Source organism: Octopus bimaculoides, chromosome 1 (genome assembly GCF_046866305.1).
Source record: "Octopus bimaculoides isolate indiv1 chromosome 1, ASM4686630v1, whole genome shotgun sequence".
Taxonomy (NCBI): Eukaryota; Metazoa; Mollusca; class Cephalopoda; order Octopoda; family Octopodidae; genus Octopus; species Octopus bimaculoides.
This window is the reverse complement of record NC_142928.1, coordinates 106,160,880-106,178,379: the sequence shown is the minus strand read 5'-3', so window position 1 is coordinate 106,178,379 and position 17,500 is coordinate 106,160,880. Positions and strand designations below refer to the sequence as shown.

Genomic DNA, 17,500 nt, shown 5'->3' with positions numbered 1-17,500 from the left:
TTTATATACAGTTATATATATATGTATATATATATATATATATGTATATATATATATATATATATTTAGTTATATATATTTAGTTGTCTATATATGTATATATATATATGTTTATATATATATATATATATATATATATATGTTTATATATATATATATGTTTATATATATATATATATATATATATGTTTATATATATATATATATATATATATGTTTATATATATATATATATATATGTTTATATATATATATATATATATATATGTTTATATATATATATATATATATATATATATGTTTATATATATATATATATATATGTATATATATATTTATATATATATATTTATATGTATATATATTTACATATATCTAATACATAAAACAGAGATGTCTGTGTATTCGCTTTTCATGTGAAATCGACTTCACCAAATGCTTCCATACTTGTGATGCATGAATAATTTGACCTCGGATAAATGTTAGGCTCTTCATTTGATTTTTTTAATTAAAAATAAATAATATTGCTTTATATTTATGATTCACTTCTTTAAAAAGGTTCCTCAATGTCAACTTCCGGTATTGACGTAACAACAGCAAAAAGCTTCACTTTCTATTTTGACGTTTTTGTACCAAATGCTTACATACTTGTGATGCAATGTCAACTTCCGGTATTGGTGTAGCAACGGCAAAAAGCTTCACTCTCTACTTTGACGTTTTTGTGTATTCACTTTTCAAGTGATACCGACTTCAACAAATGCTTCCATACTTGTGATGCATGAATAATTTGACCTCGGATAAATGTTAGGCTCTTCATTTGATTTTTTTAATTAAAAATAAATAATATTGCTTTATATTTATGATTCACTTCTTTAAAAAGGTTCCTCAATGTCAACTTCCGGTATTGACGTAACAACAGCAAAAAGCTTCACTTTCTATTTTGACGTTTTTGTACCAAATGCTTACATACTTGTGATGCAATGTCAACTTCCGGTATTGGTGTAGCAACGGCAAAAAGCTTCACTCTCTACTTTGACGTTTTTGTGTATTCACTTTTCAAGTGATACCGACTTCAACAAATGCTTCCATACTTGTGATGCATCAATAATTTGACCTCGGATAAATGTTAGGCTCTTTATATTTATGATTCAGTTCTTTAAAAAGGTTCCTCAATGTCAACTTCCGGTATTGACGTAGCAACGGTAAAAAGCTTCACTCTCTATTTTGACGTTTTCATTTCAAGTTTTAATTCAATATTTGCAAACAACTATGATAAATTACTGAAAGAAATATTTACTAAGTCCACAAACGAACAATCATATGATGCCATATATGTCAAGTTGACAACTTTTCTTCTTCAAACGAAAGAATGCCATAAAATAACTTCCTGACATACACACACATACACATGCATACACACACACACACACACGCACACACACACACATGCACATACTCTAGGTAAAACTTCTGTGCAAATTATGTTATTTCTTGTGGTGTGCACATGCAAATTTAAAGCTCAAATCCAATTGAAATGATCTTTTTCTGTGTAATTTGTGTTTGTGATTTATTTATTTATGTGTTTCAGCCAAGTGGCTGCGGTCATGCTGGTGCACCACCGTGATGGGTGTATTTAAAAACCTTAGCTTCGATATAAACTTAAGAGAAAGTTTTCCCAGAAATCTTGTCCTTTACCTCTTCTTTCTAGCATGTCCAAGGTGACATTTCTGCTCCCTCACCTCATTTTTTCCCTAAACTTCTTCCAATTCCTATGTTTGCAATTCAGGGCATTAGGATTTCACCCACAAAACACGTTCTCAATATTTCAATTTTCTCCCTCTCCACACCAAATTCATTTTTTACTTTTTCAAATATTTTTTCTTGGTAATCCATGGAGAAAAAACAGAGAGTATGAATCTTTAAGAATTTTACCCATCACTTCACCACCTTCAAAAAGCTACACACTCCCAATATTTCACTTTTAGCTTTTTGGAAAGTGGGGAAGTTTCTTCAGAAATAATGTCGTTTACCTGTTGTTTCTAGCATGTCGAGTTTTCTGGCGGTAGTCTACTATTTTTAAATTTGCTATTTCAGCAGAATTCTACGCATAAGGGAAACATCACACAAAAGTGAAAGCAAGTAGGTGCTGGGTGAGCAAGGTGAAGGAATTATATATATATATATATATATATATATATATATATATATATATATAAACAATTGCAGCATGGAAGGTGTTTATAAGCCATTTAAAATAACACACAAAATCCGTTAGATTCACTTCAACATTTAAATTTAATTTAAATTTAAATGTTGAAGTGAATCTAACGGATTTTGTGTGTTATTTTAAATGGCTTATAAACACCTTCCACGCTGCAATTGTTTTCGTTCCAGCACACGATCTCAGATCAGGTCACTTGCTATGCAAATACATCTCTCTCTCTATATATATATATATAATAAAGTAAAGTTGTGGAATACCGTATGAGTGGAAATATATATGAAAGAAGGTTTGAAAATGCACTTATTTTAAAGATATTTATTTACTTAACCGGTTTCACTTTTTTAGAAAAAGATTATCAAAAGTCTTTGAGAATAATAGAAAATGTTAAAAAACAGTTTGAGTATTAAAATGCATATATACATTCTTTGATGATAATAAGAGGAATATATTGAAAGTATAAAGCTTTGTAGTGTTACATACTGATTATCACACATTCTCTGATAATAAGATGAAAATGTTAAAAACAATGTAAGTATGAAAATACATATATGGAAAAATACATATACATATTCTTTGATAATATGTACGGGGTGGGGGGTATGTTGAGTTGTGGTCTGTATTTTTGAATAAGATTATTTTCCCTATTTATTTGTTTGGTCAGTGGTGTTGTCTGGGCATTGGTATAGTGGGAAAACTAGGAATTTTGGGGACTTGTTTTAAAATTAGTCCGTGGCTTGGCCCCCGTGCCATCAGTCCACTACAAAAATGTTCGTGTCGTACGTAACACTATGACAGAACTATTTCACCTCAATTGGCCCTGCTCTTTTCAACATCGTGCTAGACACACATAAAGGAGGAAAGTGACCTCACGACATTCAAGCGATCCCGAGAGGATTACCCCCAACAAATACCAGATAAACCACCCACACCCAATATGTCTCTGAAAACAATAACCCTCTGCTGACTGTGTATCTCTTCCAGGTGGTGCTATTAAATTAGATATGGCCTGAGTCAACTTCGGCTGAAACTTATCTAAGTACTCTAATCCATGCTGTAACCTTTTAATCAAAGCATGACAACGTGGGCAGAGGCTGATATCTTAACATTTCTGATGGTCTTAAGTATAAAAAAAATTATTAAAGATTTATATAGAACTACATTCACAGTATGTCTATAAACTATTGTGTTTAGACCTGGTTTTAATAAAGGAATCCGAAATTAGAAAAATCAAAAATCTGCAACAATCTCGGTCCCATGAGTATCGGATAATGGATTTTCAACTGTGTAAAGAACCTGATTGTAGTGATCGTAGTTTTGACGGTGATTGTGGTGAAAGCAGAGACAGTGTTGATGATGACGATGGTCGAGATAAGTATGGGAAGAGGATAAAATAGTATCTGTTATGTTTTTGCCGGCGTTGGTTTGGGAAATTGGGCGATTTTCAGCATACGTGTATGGGATCTTTTTTAAAACGGGATCTTTTTTAAAACGGGGGCCACATTTTTCATTAACGAAACACTTTGAAACTTGGAACACTGGTAGAATGTGTCATATAAAACATCTTTTTCTCTTAGTCTTCTTTAAAAAAAAAGAAATCCCTAAGTTATTCCATGTTAAAGTTGTCCTATTTCTGTAATTTCAACCAATCACTGACGTCCATTCAGCCGATATACATTAAGTGCCGACTACATAAACAAACGATTCTGAAACAATTCTATCGGTGATAGGGTTAGGATTAGGGTTAAGGTTAGGGTAAAACAGCAAATTTAAAAAGAAAAAAGCAAATAAAACGAAGAAAAAAAAAAGAAAATGAAAAAAGCAAATTTAAAATGAAAAAAGCAAATAAAACGAAGCTATGGCTTAATCAGCCAAAGGAGTAAATATAAACAACTGAATACTTGTCAGTGATTGGTTGAAATTATCGAAATAAGACAATTTTTTACATGAAATAAATTCGAATACAAAAATATTTTTCTGTTCTATAACACAAAATAGATAAGTATACGAAGTTTGAAAGTCTTTCGGTACCAAAAACACTACGTAAAATATTAATGAAAAATGTGGCCCCCGTTTTAAAAAAGATCCTATTATTGCCATTTATTCATTCATTTATCTAATTTTGTCACAATTTGGCTGACCGAAAACTTGGTTATAGCTCTAGTTTAAAAAGTCAAATGCCTAATTGTGGCTCATTATTCTCTCACACCGGCAGCCTGAGTTTTTGCTGTTTCTCGGTGCCCAATTCTATCACATTATCAGAATTACTACTCTTTCACCGCACAGCAATGTTTAAAACCATTCGTTCAATTATGCTACTCTGAATCCCAAAAGGTTGAGGCCATCGGGCCAGAATCCGAAACCATGGTAAATGAAATATCCGAAAGGCATATTCTTTAAAGGTATGCTTTTTTTTAATGTCTTAATTCTTTATCCATTTCCTTGCCTAATGTTGTTTTCCTCTTATTTGGTGCATTCTGACAGCTGAATTGGGAATTTAGGTCCTATTTCTAAACAGGTTGATGCTTTTTATGCATCCTCATGCCTTGTGCTAACTTTATAATTATATATATATATATATATATATTGATAGAAATGGCAAGACAACAAAAGAATGAAAGAGACCTCAATATGTAAATAGAGGAATTTATCTGTAAATATAATATGTGGCAATTTTTCGGTAGCCATGATAAAACTCTGAGTTTCGGATGTCGGCGCGGAAACCTACGCTGGCATCTCTTCAGTTATCGGGCCATCGAAAGCATTTTTTCCGATGGCCCAATAACTGAAGTGATGCCAGCGTGGGTTTCCACCCCAACATCCGAAGCTCGGAGTTTTATCATGGCTACCGAATAATTGTCACATATTATATTTACAGATATATATATATATATATATATATATATATATATATATATATTGGCCGTTGCCAGTACCGCCGGACTGGCCTTCGTAGGAGTTTCGAGCGAGATCATTGCCAGTGCCGCTGGACTGGCTCTTGTGCAGGTAGCACATAAAATACACCATCTTGAGTGTGGCCGTTGCCAGTCCCGCCTGACTGGCCTTCGTGCAGGTGACACGTAAAAGCACCCACTACACTCTCTGAGTGGTTGGCGTTAAGAAGGGCATCCAGCCGTAGAAACTCTGCCAAATCAGATTGGAGCCTGGTGTAGCCATCTGGTTTCACCAGTCCTCAGTCAAATCGTCCAACCCATGCTAGCATGGAAAGTGGACGTTAAACGACGATGATGATGATGATGATATATATATATATATATATATTGTATCAGACTGCCAGAAGGGAAGCTAGGCGACAGGTTTATTTAGCTAGAGGGGAAGCAGATAAGAAAAAGTTTACCAATGTTCTGCGCTGTGAGGACTAAAGACTTAAGGTATTTCATGTTGCAAGACAGTGTGTGAGAGAGAATCATGATGTCGTGGGAGAGAAATGTGTTCGCATGGATGATGGTACGCTTGCACTAAATGAGGCTGCAAAGAAAGAGGTTTGGAGATGCCACTACGAAAGATTGCTCAATAAAGAGAATGAATGGAAGAAAGAGAGTCTGCCGAATGTCGACCCAACAGAGGGACCAGCTATCCGAGTTGACAGTACCATGGTAGATAAAGCAATTAAGAGTATGAAGACAGGGAAGGCTCCCGGCCTATCAGGAATCACTGCAGAGATGCTCAAAATATCTGGCAGTGTCGGCTATAGCCTAGTCACCCGTATTGTTAACCACGTCATACACGAAGGAGTCATACCCAATGACTGGTGTAGCAGCACCATAGTAAACTGCTACAAAGGTAAAGGTGACGCTTTAGATACAAATAATTACAGAGGTATCAAGCTTTTAGATCAGGTAATGAAAGTCACGGAGAGGGTCATAGCCCAACTACTTAGGGAGCGAGTCAGTTTAGATGAGATGCAGTTTGGGTTCGTACCTGGGAAAAGCACTACTGATGCTCTATTTCTGGTAAGACAGCTTCAGGAGAAATTCCTAGCCAAAGATAAACCTCTGTACTTGGCTTTCTTTGACATGGAGAAAGCCTTTGACAGGGTCCCCGATCCCTCATCTGGTGGTCAATGAGGAAACTAAGGATAGAAGAATGGTTAGTGAGAGCTGTGCGAGCCATGTACAGAGACGCTGTCAGTAAGGTGAGGGTTGTCGATGAGTACAGTGAAGAATTCCGGGTGGAGGTAGGGGTCCACCAGGGTTCTGTCCTCAGCCGCCTCCTATTTATCATAGTCCTCCAGGCTATAACAGAGGAATTTAAGACAGGATGCCCCTGGGAGCTCCTCTATGCTGATGACCTTGCACTAACTGCTGAGTCACTATCAGAAATAGAAGAGAAGTTTCAGGTGTGGAAGCAGGGACTAGAATCGAAGGGCCTTAGAGTCAACCTAGCTAAAACCAAAGTCCTAATAAGTAGGAAGGTAGAAAAAACACAAACTCCTTCAGGTAGATGGTCCTGCTCGATCTGTAGAAAAGGCGTAGGTAGAAACTCTATAAGATGCACCCTGTGTAAGCTATGGACACATAAGAGGTGCAGCAATATCAAAGTAAGGTTAACTAGGAAGTTAGTTTTGTTTGTAGCAGATGTTTAGGAGCTATAAACACTGTAAATGTGCAGAAAACAACTTCTGCCACATTCCAGGGAGAAAAACTAGAAGTGGTTGATAGTGGGGAGGGTGCGTTGAAAGTGTAGCTGCTAGAATAAGAATAGCCTGGGCCAAGTTCAGAGAGCTCTTACCTCTGCTGGTGACAAAGGGTCTCTCTCTCAGAGTAAAAGGCAGACTGTATGACACATGTGTACGAACAGCCATGCTTCATGGCAGTGAAACATGGGCCATGACTGCTGAAGAGATGCGTAGGCTCGCAAGGAATGAAGCCAGTATGCTCCGATGGATGTGTAATGTCAGTGTGCATACTAGACAGAGTATTAGTACCTTGAGAGAAAAGTTGAACCTAAGAAGCATCAGTTGTGGTGTGCAAGAGAGATGATTGCGCTGGCATGGTCATGTGGTGAGAATGGATGAGGATAGCTGTGTGAAAAAGTGCCACACCCTAGCAGTTGAGGGAACCTGTGGAAGAGGTAGGCCCAGGAAGACTTGGGATGAGGTGGTGAGGCACAACCTTCGAACATTGGGCCTCACCGAGGCGATGACTTCTGACCAAGACCTTTGGAAATATGCTGTGCGTGAGAAGACCCGGCAAGCCAAGTGAGACCTAAACCCAAGGCCTCTGCCAGGGGTGTAGCCAGCCCACTTATGTGTACCTTTCCTTCATTGGACACTAAACTCCGCTTGCGAAGACCTGTTGAGGCAAGTGAAATCGAAATCGAACTAAATTCGACAACTTACACCTATGCCAATGTCGTCTCCTTCATTGGACATGTTACTCGGTTTGCGAAGACTTGTTGAGGCAAGCGAAAGCGAAATGGTGATGGCATCTGTGCCCAGTGTTGCCTTCCTGGCACTTGTAAAGACATTCAAGCAAGATCGTTGCCAGTGCCGCTGCACTGGCTCCTGTGCAGGTGGCACGTAAAATACACCAGTTTGAGTGTGGCTGTTGCCAGTACCGCTTGACTGGCTGTCATGCCGGTGGCACGTAAAAGCACCCACTACACTCTCCTACTATATAGGGATTTATGAGAGGAGTTTTGGAAAATTCACATGATCTGACTTTTTTCCCTCGTAACTTTCAGGAAGATGGGTATCTTTAAATGAAAATTTATACAAATCCCTTTCAAACAGCATAGATTACAATTATAAAGAACTTTGTGGGAAAAATTTTTTCAGGGATTTTCCTAATTTTTTTTTAAACCCTAGCCTTTAAAATAATGGGGGTGCATCTTTGTATGAAAAGAGTTTTGTAAATCCATTTATTTAACACCCTCTCCTTCATCATCCCATTTTGGACCTATTTTGGCCAATTTGGTTTACATTTCAAAATTATGGAAAGAGTATTTGTGGTAAAAAAATTTTTGTAAATTGTTAATATTTTCAGAGGGAAAAGTGAGATTCTTCTCTCTATCTGGTGGGATTGCAAAGGAGTAATTCACTTTGAATTGTTACCACCTAATGCAACAATCAATGCTCAAGTCTACTGTCAGCAATTTGAGTGTTTGAACCAAGCTTTGAAGAAAAAAAAACCTGCTTTAGTGAATCGAAAAGGAGTGATGTTTCATCAGGACAATGCGCGACCCCACACTGCAAAGATCACATCACAGAAGATCAAAGAGCTTGGTTGGGAAAAAATTCCTCATTCACCTTATTCTCCCGACCTTGCTCCTTCAGACTACCATTTGTTTCATAGTTTACGGAATCATTTGGTGGGACCTAACTTTCACAAGCCAGGAGAGGTCAAAACTGACACTTCAGAGTTCTTCGCTTTGAAACCAAAAGAGTTTTACATTGATGGGATTAAAAAGGCCTGTAAATAGATGGAAGGAAGTCATAGATAATCAGGGAAAATACATTGATGATTAAATTTCAATTAAATATAACATTTGATCACTTGTTTTCTTTATTCAAAATTCAGACAGAACTTATGGGATGACCTAATATATTGGTTGCTCTTAACAGCAACCACCTCAAAATAATCCACAAAGCGTTGTCTTGTGAAGCCTTAATTCAACCACCAGATAAATAGAAAGTGAGAGAGGGAGGGAGAGAAAGAGAGAACCACTCATTGAAAGAAAAGTTTGTTTTCATACATTTAATGCATGATTATTTTGTCTACTCAAAATAGCAGCCAAATAAGATAATATTGAACAATATATTTTCTGATATGCAAAGCAACTGAACTAACTAGAAATACTTTTATTTAAAAAAGAATTATCTACGACAAAATAATTTCCCCTGACCCATTTCCCAAGGACTTGGATAAGCAAAATTTAGCCTAATTATTAGTCCTTCTCTACATAATTACCACCAATAGTAACACGCTTCTCCCATCGCTTTATGCAGCTGTGAAGACCTTGTCTACAGAAGTCAGTAGGTTACATCTGGAGCCAAGACTTAACCTCGGAAATAAGTCCATCATCATCATCTGAAAAGTGCTTCCCCTTCAAAAAAAGACTTCATGATTGGAAAGAGGTGGAAGTCAGAGGGTGCAAAGTCAGGAGAGTAAGGGGGATGATGAAGGGGGATCCGAAAAGTGCCGATCAAGAATTCTTAATATTGACATCAGTATATATATATATATATATATATATATATATATATATATATATATACATATGAAAGTAGTTGTAGGTTATTTGTGATAAAGCATCAGTGAAGTTAGATTACCTTGTTTTTATAAAGTGATGATCTAAAATGCTTGGGTTAATAGCAGCAGCAGTGCCCTAGATATATAAGTGCTTTTACATGAGTCTAAGTTTAAATTTTGTAGAGAACTGGCTATTAATCAGAACATAAATATTTTCTGGCTCTGGTAAGGAAATCTAATCCTTAGAATTATGCTTCAGCAATGCTACTGATATGAAGGCGCCATGGGAAATAATACGGATTATATTATGACTCAATGAAAGGACCTTTATACAGTCATCTAACCAACTAGAAATAGTATCCAAATTTTTTTTTTTTAAATCTTCACTGAACATTACATTTGACATGTAACAAAAGCTATTTTTAGCATATATTTTCTGAATACAAACACCATATTTATTAAATATTTACTTCAAATAATACAATTTATGTTTATTTTTACTTTTCAGGTATTTTCATAAGTCATAATTAACTTTACAGTTTTAACAATAGCACCTAGAAGCTGTGGCAATAGCCTAGATCATTGCGTCCCAACTGGTATGCTGTGACAAACTGATGTGCCATGAGATGATGCTATGTGTGCTGCAGTGTGACTTGAATATAATTATTTTCCCTATACTTTTAGTTATATTTTTAGTTGAGGTAGGCAGCTGAATTTTGAAAAGGATACAAGTGTACCACAAGTGAAAGAATTTGTGGAGTACTGGCCTAGATGTATTTTGCTATATATATGGAGTTTTAGTCACTAAAAAGAAAAGACACGATATGCAGACTTTGTCAGAGTTTACCATGATTATTTCAGAATGGAATTAAAAGATGGAGGCCACTCAAAGTTTGTAGAACATGTTATAACACTGAAAATATAATCATGAAAAAAAGATTAGCTACTGGAATCTCTGTGGTATGGTTCATTTGTTCATTCATTCATTCATCCTTACATAATTCTTTTTCCATACTGGCATGGATTAGATGAATACACATTATCGAGACATTGTTTTGCAGCTAGATGCATTTCCTGTCACTAACCCTTATCAATAATTCAAATTAGATATCATTTATTCCTCTCACCTTTGAAAGTGCAAAATTAGAGAACTGTTTTTGATAGGGAGTATCCACAAATGTTAGAGATGTTTTTTTTTTTTTTTGATAGCTCAACACTTTCATGCAAAGCATACAATGTAAACATTCACAACACACACATACACGACAAAGACTTCTATATAGTTTCTCTTTACCAACTTCATTCATAAGACATTGGTTAACCCAAGGCTATGGTAGAAATTTCTTGCCTGAGGTACTCTGCAGTGAGACAAAACTTAAGACAATGTAAGAAAACTCCATATCCATACAGGCATTCTTGCATCTGGTTTAAGCCTAAAAATCACATAAACAGGTTTTACTTCCATTCATGCAAATTTCAGTTTTACAATCTCAAGAATAAAGAAAATATTCAGTCCCCAAATCATTTATCAGCAAACTCAAATCCCATAGTCCAGCCTTTTCTGACAATCATCTACATGACAGCCTGAATCATTATAATTCAGTCAACAAAAAATGTTAACTTACTGTCCACTTGCTACACCTTGTATGTCTAGTGACAACATGGAATCCTCCTTGTTTGGCTTATGTTAACAGTTTAGGATTTTAGTTATTATTTTTTAAGCAACAAGGAGTCCCAGGTACCCAATAAACTCTTCTCTATATTTCTACCCACTGAACCAAGAAAGTTATTCTGGATGTTTAAAGTCCTATTCACCAACCGCTTAACTGTTATTGTAGAATTAAGACGTCAATCTTCAAGGACAATTAGGTGTGGAATTTTTGCCAATTGTCACACATTGATTTCCAAGGCCTTGATTTATTCCAAATAGCAGAAATTTAGAATGTGGGCCATTTTCAGAGAATACAAACCAATTTTTATGGTAAATTTAAATAATATAGACACAAACACAGCTGTGTGGTAAGAAGTTTACTTCCCAGCCACATGATTCCAGGTTTAGTCCGATTGCATGACACCTTGGGCAAGTGTCTTCTACTAATGCCTCAGGTCAACCAAAGCCTTTTGAGTGGATTTGATAGACAGAAACTAAAAAAAAGCCTGTCCTTTGTTTTCATCACCGCAACTTAGCAGTTCAGAAAAAGAGACTAACAGAGTAAGTACCAGGCATAAAAAAGAAATTAAGTACTGGGGTTGATTTGTTTAACTAAAATTCTCCAAGGAAGTACCTCAGCATGGTCATTGACTGAAACAAGGAAAAGAATCAGAATCCTACATTTCTAGATTCACCACCAGGTATATGTTCAGAATACATGTAATTTGATATGGTTATAAGCCAGCTACAGTGATTTAGAAATCAAGAAAAAGAATCAACTTTTATCGATTTTTTTTAAAAACTTTTCCACTCAATTTGAGTATTATTACAACTTTTCAAAGTCTACTTTAAAATTAGAGTTGATGTGGTATTTATGCATTGTTATGGATTAAAAGTCACCTAAATTTTGGATTTTTTCAAAATTAACCTTGACCCCTGATTTTTATCTTTTATCAATAAGAGGCTACAGTAAAAGACCAAGGTGCCATGCAGTAGGACTGAACCTGGAACCATGTGGTTGGGAAGCAAGCTTCTTATGCTTGTGCCAATTTTCTTTAGTTAATCAACTTATGACTATTCTGAAGAGTTCAAGCTTCAACTTCCAACTGTTTTTGAAACTATTTATGGTAGAAATTAAGGGGAAATAGCTTTCCTAAGTTTTGGAATAAATGTTATTTGAAACTTTAAACCCTTATAAATGAAAGAAATTCAAAAATTGATCCTGAAAATAGAAATTTATCTAGTTAAAGAATTAGAGTGTACACATGTAAAAACAGGTATACTGTATGAAAATGGAAATACTTGGAAACCTTTTCTGGTGTTATATTAGAAATCATTAAATCAAATATACACAGAATCTAAAAGATAAAATAGATCTTCAGGTAAGAAAAGGAAAAAGAAGTAATATAAAGCATTGATGATATACATTTATTAACATCAAGAACAAACATTGCAATATTTATTATATGTACCTAGGAAATTTCATGTCAAATAATGGTAACAGTCTCCAAATGGTAATGGCCAGTACAACCAAATCTGTTCCAGCCAGTAAAAAAAGAATTTTAAATATTGAAGTTTTAAAACCGTTAATGTATGGTTAGTACTTTTCAAATCTAATATACAGCTAGTTTTTTATTCATGAGAAATCTGACAATTGAAAAGAAGTCAAGAGTAAGCTATTTAGCTTCCAAATGTAAGCTATTTAGTTTACAAAGAGCAAGATTACTCAATTTTTAATTCTCTGTTTTATGTGCTATCTTGAACATTTCATTTTGTTTAAAACGTAAAAATTGCAATTCAAGTGCATGTTCACCATCAGTAGATTTAACTATTGAACTTACAGATTGTAAAGTAAACTACAAATAGATTTCTCTGAAATGAAATGAATAAACTGGATGAAAGTCACCACTTACAGCAAGATATAAGGATTTCATTCGGTCTGCCTCAAATTTAAATCAAACATAGAAATGAGAACAACTGCATTTGTGATATGATTCAAAGCAACCTCTAAAATCAATGTATGCTGGAATAATGTTGTTGATACAGTTGTTTAAATTCTTTTAAGAACACAAGGGGTCCAGCTTGTTTTAGTCCCAGGTCCTCTGATGGAGCAGACCTACAACCAAAGGTGTTTCAGCCATAATCACCCAGTCTTCACAGATATAGAATTTTTAGGATTACATTACCTAATATGAACGTCCATTAATTATTTTATGTAGGAATGTATAGTTTGAGAAAGATATGGCTGCTATTACTAGCAGGTCAAGTTTGTGAATATTGTATAAATGTAATGGTTATATCACCGAAAGCTTAAAAAGGATCCTTACATTTTTATTTCTTTTTGTAGCATGGACTTGTTTTGTTTAAAAGAAAAAAAAGAATACAGATGTGAGAATAATTATTAGTACGTGTGTGTAATTAATATATACCAAGAAAATTTGTTCACACACAGGTCTTTTACTTATATACAGAGTTTATTTCCTTTTAGTACATAGAAAAATCACAGAGAGAATATAATTGAACCATTCTTGCTTTGGTAGCAAGATCATGAGTGACGTAAGGGAATGTTAATAAAAGGTGGTGTGAGTAGTGTTTAAGAAAAATGATAAGGTAGTTAAGAATGAGAGAGAAAGGTGGGATACAAAGAGAAAGAAAGTATGTAACAAGATTGAGGTCAAAGAAAATGTGAGAAAGGGAGTGGAGGCCGACCAAGTGAAAGTAGCAGGTAGTAACAAGAACTCGTATGGGTGGATACAAGCACAGACGCAGTGACATAAATATAGAGAGGGAAAAAATGTTAGGAATTGAAATCTGTAGGGAACGGTAGAAATTGTAAGTTATGTGTCAGCAAGGAGTGTTTGAGACAGTAATGTATACCGTTAAGAAGTGGGTGAATTGTAAATATGTAGCTTGTGTCACCTGTAACGTTGTATTTAGGCGATTTTGAGTAGTTACACGTAAAATACTACATGTCCAGGAAAAAAAGTCATATCTTATTTTAAATACTATAAATGATTCAGGTAAGGTTAAACATTAACCTAAAGTAATAAAACGAGAAAATTTTGGTTAATGTTTACAACTTGATCTGGAAACGATTAACCAAAATTTTAAATCACTTAACTGACAATGCATGACTTGTACACAATATATAATGATGGCATTATATAAATGTTAAAATTTTTAAAAATCGACTCTTAATCAGTTTATTACGGAAAATTAAAAAAAGCATTTATTTATTGACAATACATGACTACTGATGAAAACGCCTTACATAGTATTGTGGCATGATATCTTTTACTTGCTTTATTCATTTGACAGTGGCCATGCTAGAGCATTGAAGGGTTTTATTCGAAGAGATTGACTCCTAGACTTATTTTTTTTAAAGCTAAGTACGGATTTGTAGATCCAAAATTGTCCCCCACCCCCATTCCAAAACACTTTCACCGGAAATTTTTGTATATTCGGATTCATTAAAAAAATATTCATTTTTCTGAAAGTTATGACCTCCCAAAGTTTGGGGGGTAAAACCCTGTAGTTATGCCCTTTTCTGTTTGGCTCCACCTTTGGAAATTTTAAATTTTAGTGAAAATTTTAAAATTTGGTTTATTGATCTACAAATGCAATATCTCATGTCTATTTTCATTCCTCCACTTCACTCTCTATTTCATATCTTATTGCTTAACCATTTTCTCACACCATCTCCGATGAAAGGATATATAAAATATCCCGGAAACAGCTGTAAGACCTTCTTTTTATAAATGTTCTAAAATCTTTCACAGCCTTAGATTTTTTCAATCTTGCAAAAACACGAAGATTAAGAATAAACAGAAAAAGTACACAAATATATTTTACACACCTGTCGTATACGTCGGTTTTGTTTTTTTCACTTTAAAGGTGGATTAATCCCAACAAAATAACATAACCACCTTTAAAGTGAAAAAAACAAGACCGACGTATACGACAGGTGTGTAAAATATATTTGTGTACTTTTTCTGTTTATTCTTAATCTTCGTGTTTTTGCAAGATTGAAAAAAAAGTTTCGGAAAGCTAACATTTTAAAATTCTTCGGAAAGCGACACTGTGATAGTTTCTATATTTAACCGTGCGTGTATATTCCTATTTTTGCTCCTGTTCTCTTCTACTTCTCTACTAGAAACGTTTACTTTGGAATTTACTTCTATTGAGAAAAAAAAATCGTGTGCATATTATTTTTAACGAAAGTTTTCTTATGACGGCTTCTCTTTACTGTCTAGAAATCTACGGATGCACATACGCACATAATAGAGAAAAATGAAACAAATATGGACGACTTGCTACGAAACACCACCGAGTGGGGAACGCTTCTCAAAAATAACCTGCAGTTGTTTCCTTCAAAATTCCTACATGCTCGAAATGTACATACATCAAGGTATATTTGTAGAAAATTTCACGAAAAAATATTAATTTTCCTGGAAGTTAAGAAGAATTTAAGTGGACTCTGTTGGAATTTCCGAAAATTGTCCCCCACCCCCATTCCAAAACACTTTCACCGGAAATTTTTGTATATTCGGATTCTACATAGTAAATACTATATGCATAGAAAATTTCATTAAAAAATATTCATTTTTCTGAAAGTTATGACCTCCCAAAGTCTGGGGGGTAAAACCCTGTAGTTATGCCCTTTTCTGTTTGGCTCCACCTTTGGAAATTTTAAATTTTAGTGAAAATTTTAAAATTTGGTTTATTGATGTAATTTTCCACGTTGACTCTCGGGGGATTATTCTTTAACTTGTTTCAGTCATTTGACTGCGGCTATGCTGGAGCACCGCTTTTAGTCGAACAAATCGACCCCAGAATTTATTCTTTGAACGCCTAGAACTTATTCTATCGGTCACTTTGCTGAACCGCTAGGTTATGGGGATGTAAACACACCAACATCGGTTATCAAGCGATAGTGGGGGTGGCCGTTGTGCTGTATGCATGCGAGTAGATGTAATCGGCTTACCTCCGTTTTCCTTTCAAGTACGAGTCTGTCCTGCGGTATCCGATCCTCGCGGCTCGCCCGACCCGAAGAACACTAGAAATAGCAGCTGCTTCTCCCAACACCTAGACGATCGCTTGACACGTCCTCTCCTCACAACAACCCCGTTCGAAAAAGGGCACGAAATCCCGCTCGAGGCTCCCTCTGCCCTTCTTCCTCTTCCGGTCAACTCGCCCTTCCGGTCAGCTCCCCAGTCGCTGACGTCATACCACAGCCGTTGCCAGTACCGCCTGACTGGCCTTCGTGCTGGTGACATGTAAAAGCACCCACTACACTCTCTGAGTGGTTGGCGTTAGGAAGGGCATCAAGCTGTAGAAACTGCCAAATCAGATTGGAGCCTGGTGTAGCCATCTGATTCACCAGTTCTCAGTTAAATCGTCCAACCAATGCTAGCATGGAAAGTGGACGTTAAACGATGATGATGATATATATATATATATATACAAGCTTAAAAGCCGCTCGACAGGGCGGCTTTTAAGCTAGCTCCTGTGGAAGGCTCTTCATTAGGCCTTAGGCCTGGTGAAAGTAAGCAATGTATTTTGGAAGTTATTTCACGTTAAAGTTGTCGTATTTGGGTAATTTTAACCAATCAATGATGTGTATTCAGCTGAAGAAAATTACTGTTGTTGTTTGTGAACAACAACCTCTGGGTCCATTGACAAAATGATGAGTCTTTGACAACAGAAAAATTGAAACTGAAAATCTCCCCTAACAAAACCTTTCTTTAATAATCAGAGATGTTTTTATAGCAACATATATGAGAATGTGTCCATCTATCTATTCTACATATCTCTCTCTCTCTCTCTCTCTATATATATATATATATATATATATATATATATATATATATATATACCGGAGTAAGCACATAAATGTGAAACAAGGTGGAAAAAAGAGTACTCAGATACCAGAGGTAGAGTAATATGCTTTATTTAAAAGCATAAAAGCAGCAGAAATATAACAAAAGCTGTTACTCGGAGTTTCATGTTCCCATTCGTCGGACAGTTTTTGTTAACAATAAAGTAACTTCCTTTTCTTGACATTCTCATTATAAAAATGGGTACCAGCATTGAGACTGATATTCATTACAAACCGACTGATTTCAAGCAATACCTTCTGTTCACCTCCAATCACCCAAAACATACAAAGACAAACATTCCCTTCAACCTTGCGAGAAGAATTTGCACAATTGTCTCTAATTATAGAACTCGAAATAAAAGACTCGAAGAACTAAAGGCAATTCTCCTCGAAAGACATTACCCAGCATCATTAGTTGACAATGGAATAGAACGGGCCAAGACAATTGCTACCCATGACCTGCGAAAACCGAAACACATACACGGCACGTTAAATAGTCTCCCATATCTCTCAACACACAATCCTAGAAATGCAGA

General features: G+C 35.4%; 1 protein-coding gene, 1 long non-coding RNA gene and 1 pseudogene across 4 annotated transcripts in view; 2 read left to right on the top strand and 1 right to left on the bottom strand.

Annotated features, from left to right (window-relative positions):
• LOC128248156 (uncharacterized) overlaps positions 1-16,199 on the bottom strand; it is a 62,494-nt pseudogene extending 46,295 nt beyond the window's left edge. Inside the window, exon 1 of the transcript XR_016242648.1 lies at positions 16,071-16,199. The product of XR_016242648.1 is annotated as an uncharacterized LOC128248156 (transcript). The remainder of the gene's footprint in view (positions 1-16,070) is intronic.
• Positions 1-17,500, top strand: part of LOC106871080 (uncharacterized) — a 69,404-nt gene that overhangs the window by 11,992 nt on the left and 39,912 nt on the right. The window lies entirely within an intron of this gene.
• Positions 2,335-8,728, top strand: LOC149137666 (uncharacterized). The gene is made up of 2 exons (XR_016242623.1): positions 2,335-4,623; positions 8,230-8,728. It is a non-coding gene; the product is annotated as an uncharacterized LOC149137666 (long non-coding RNA).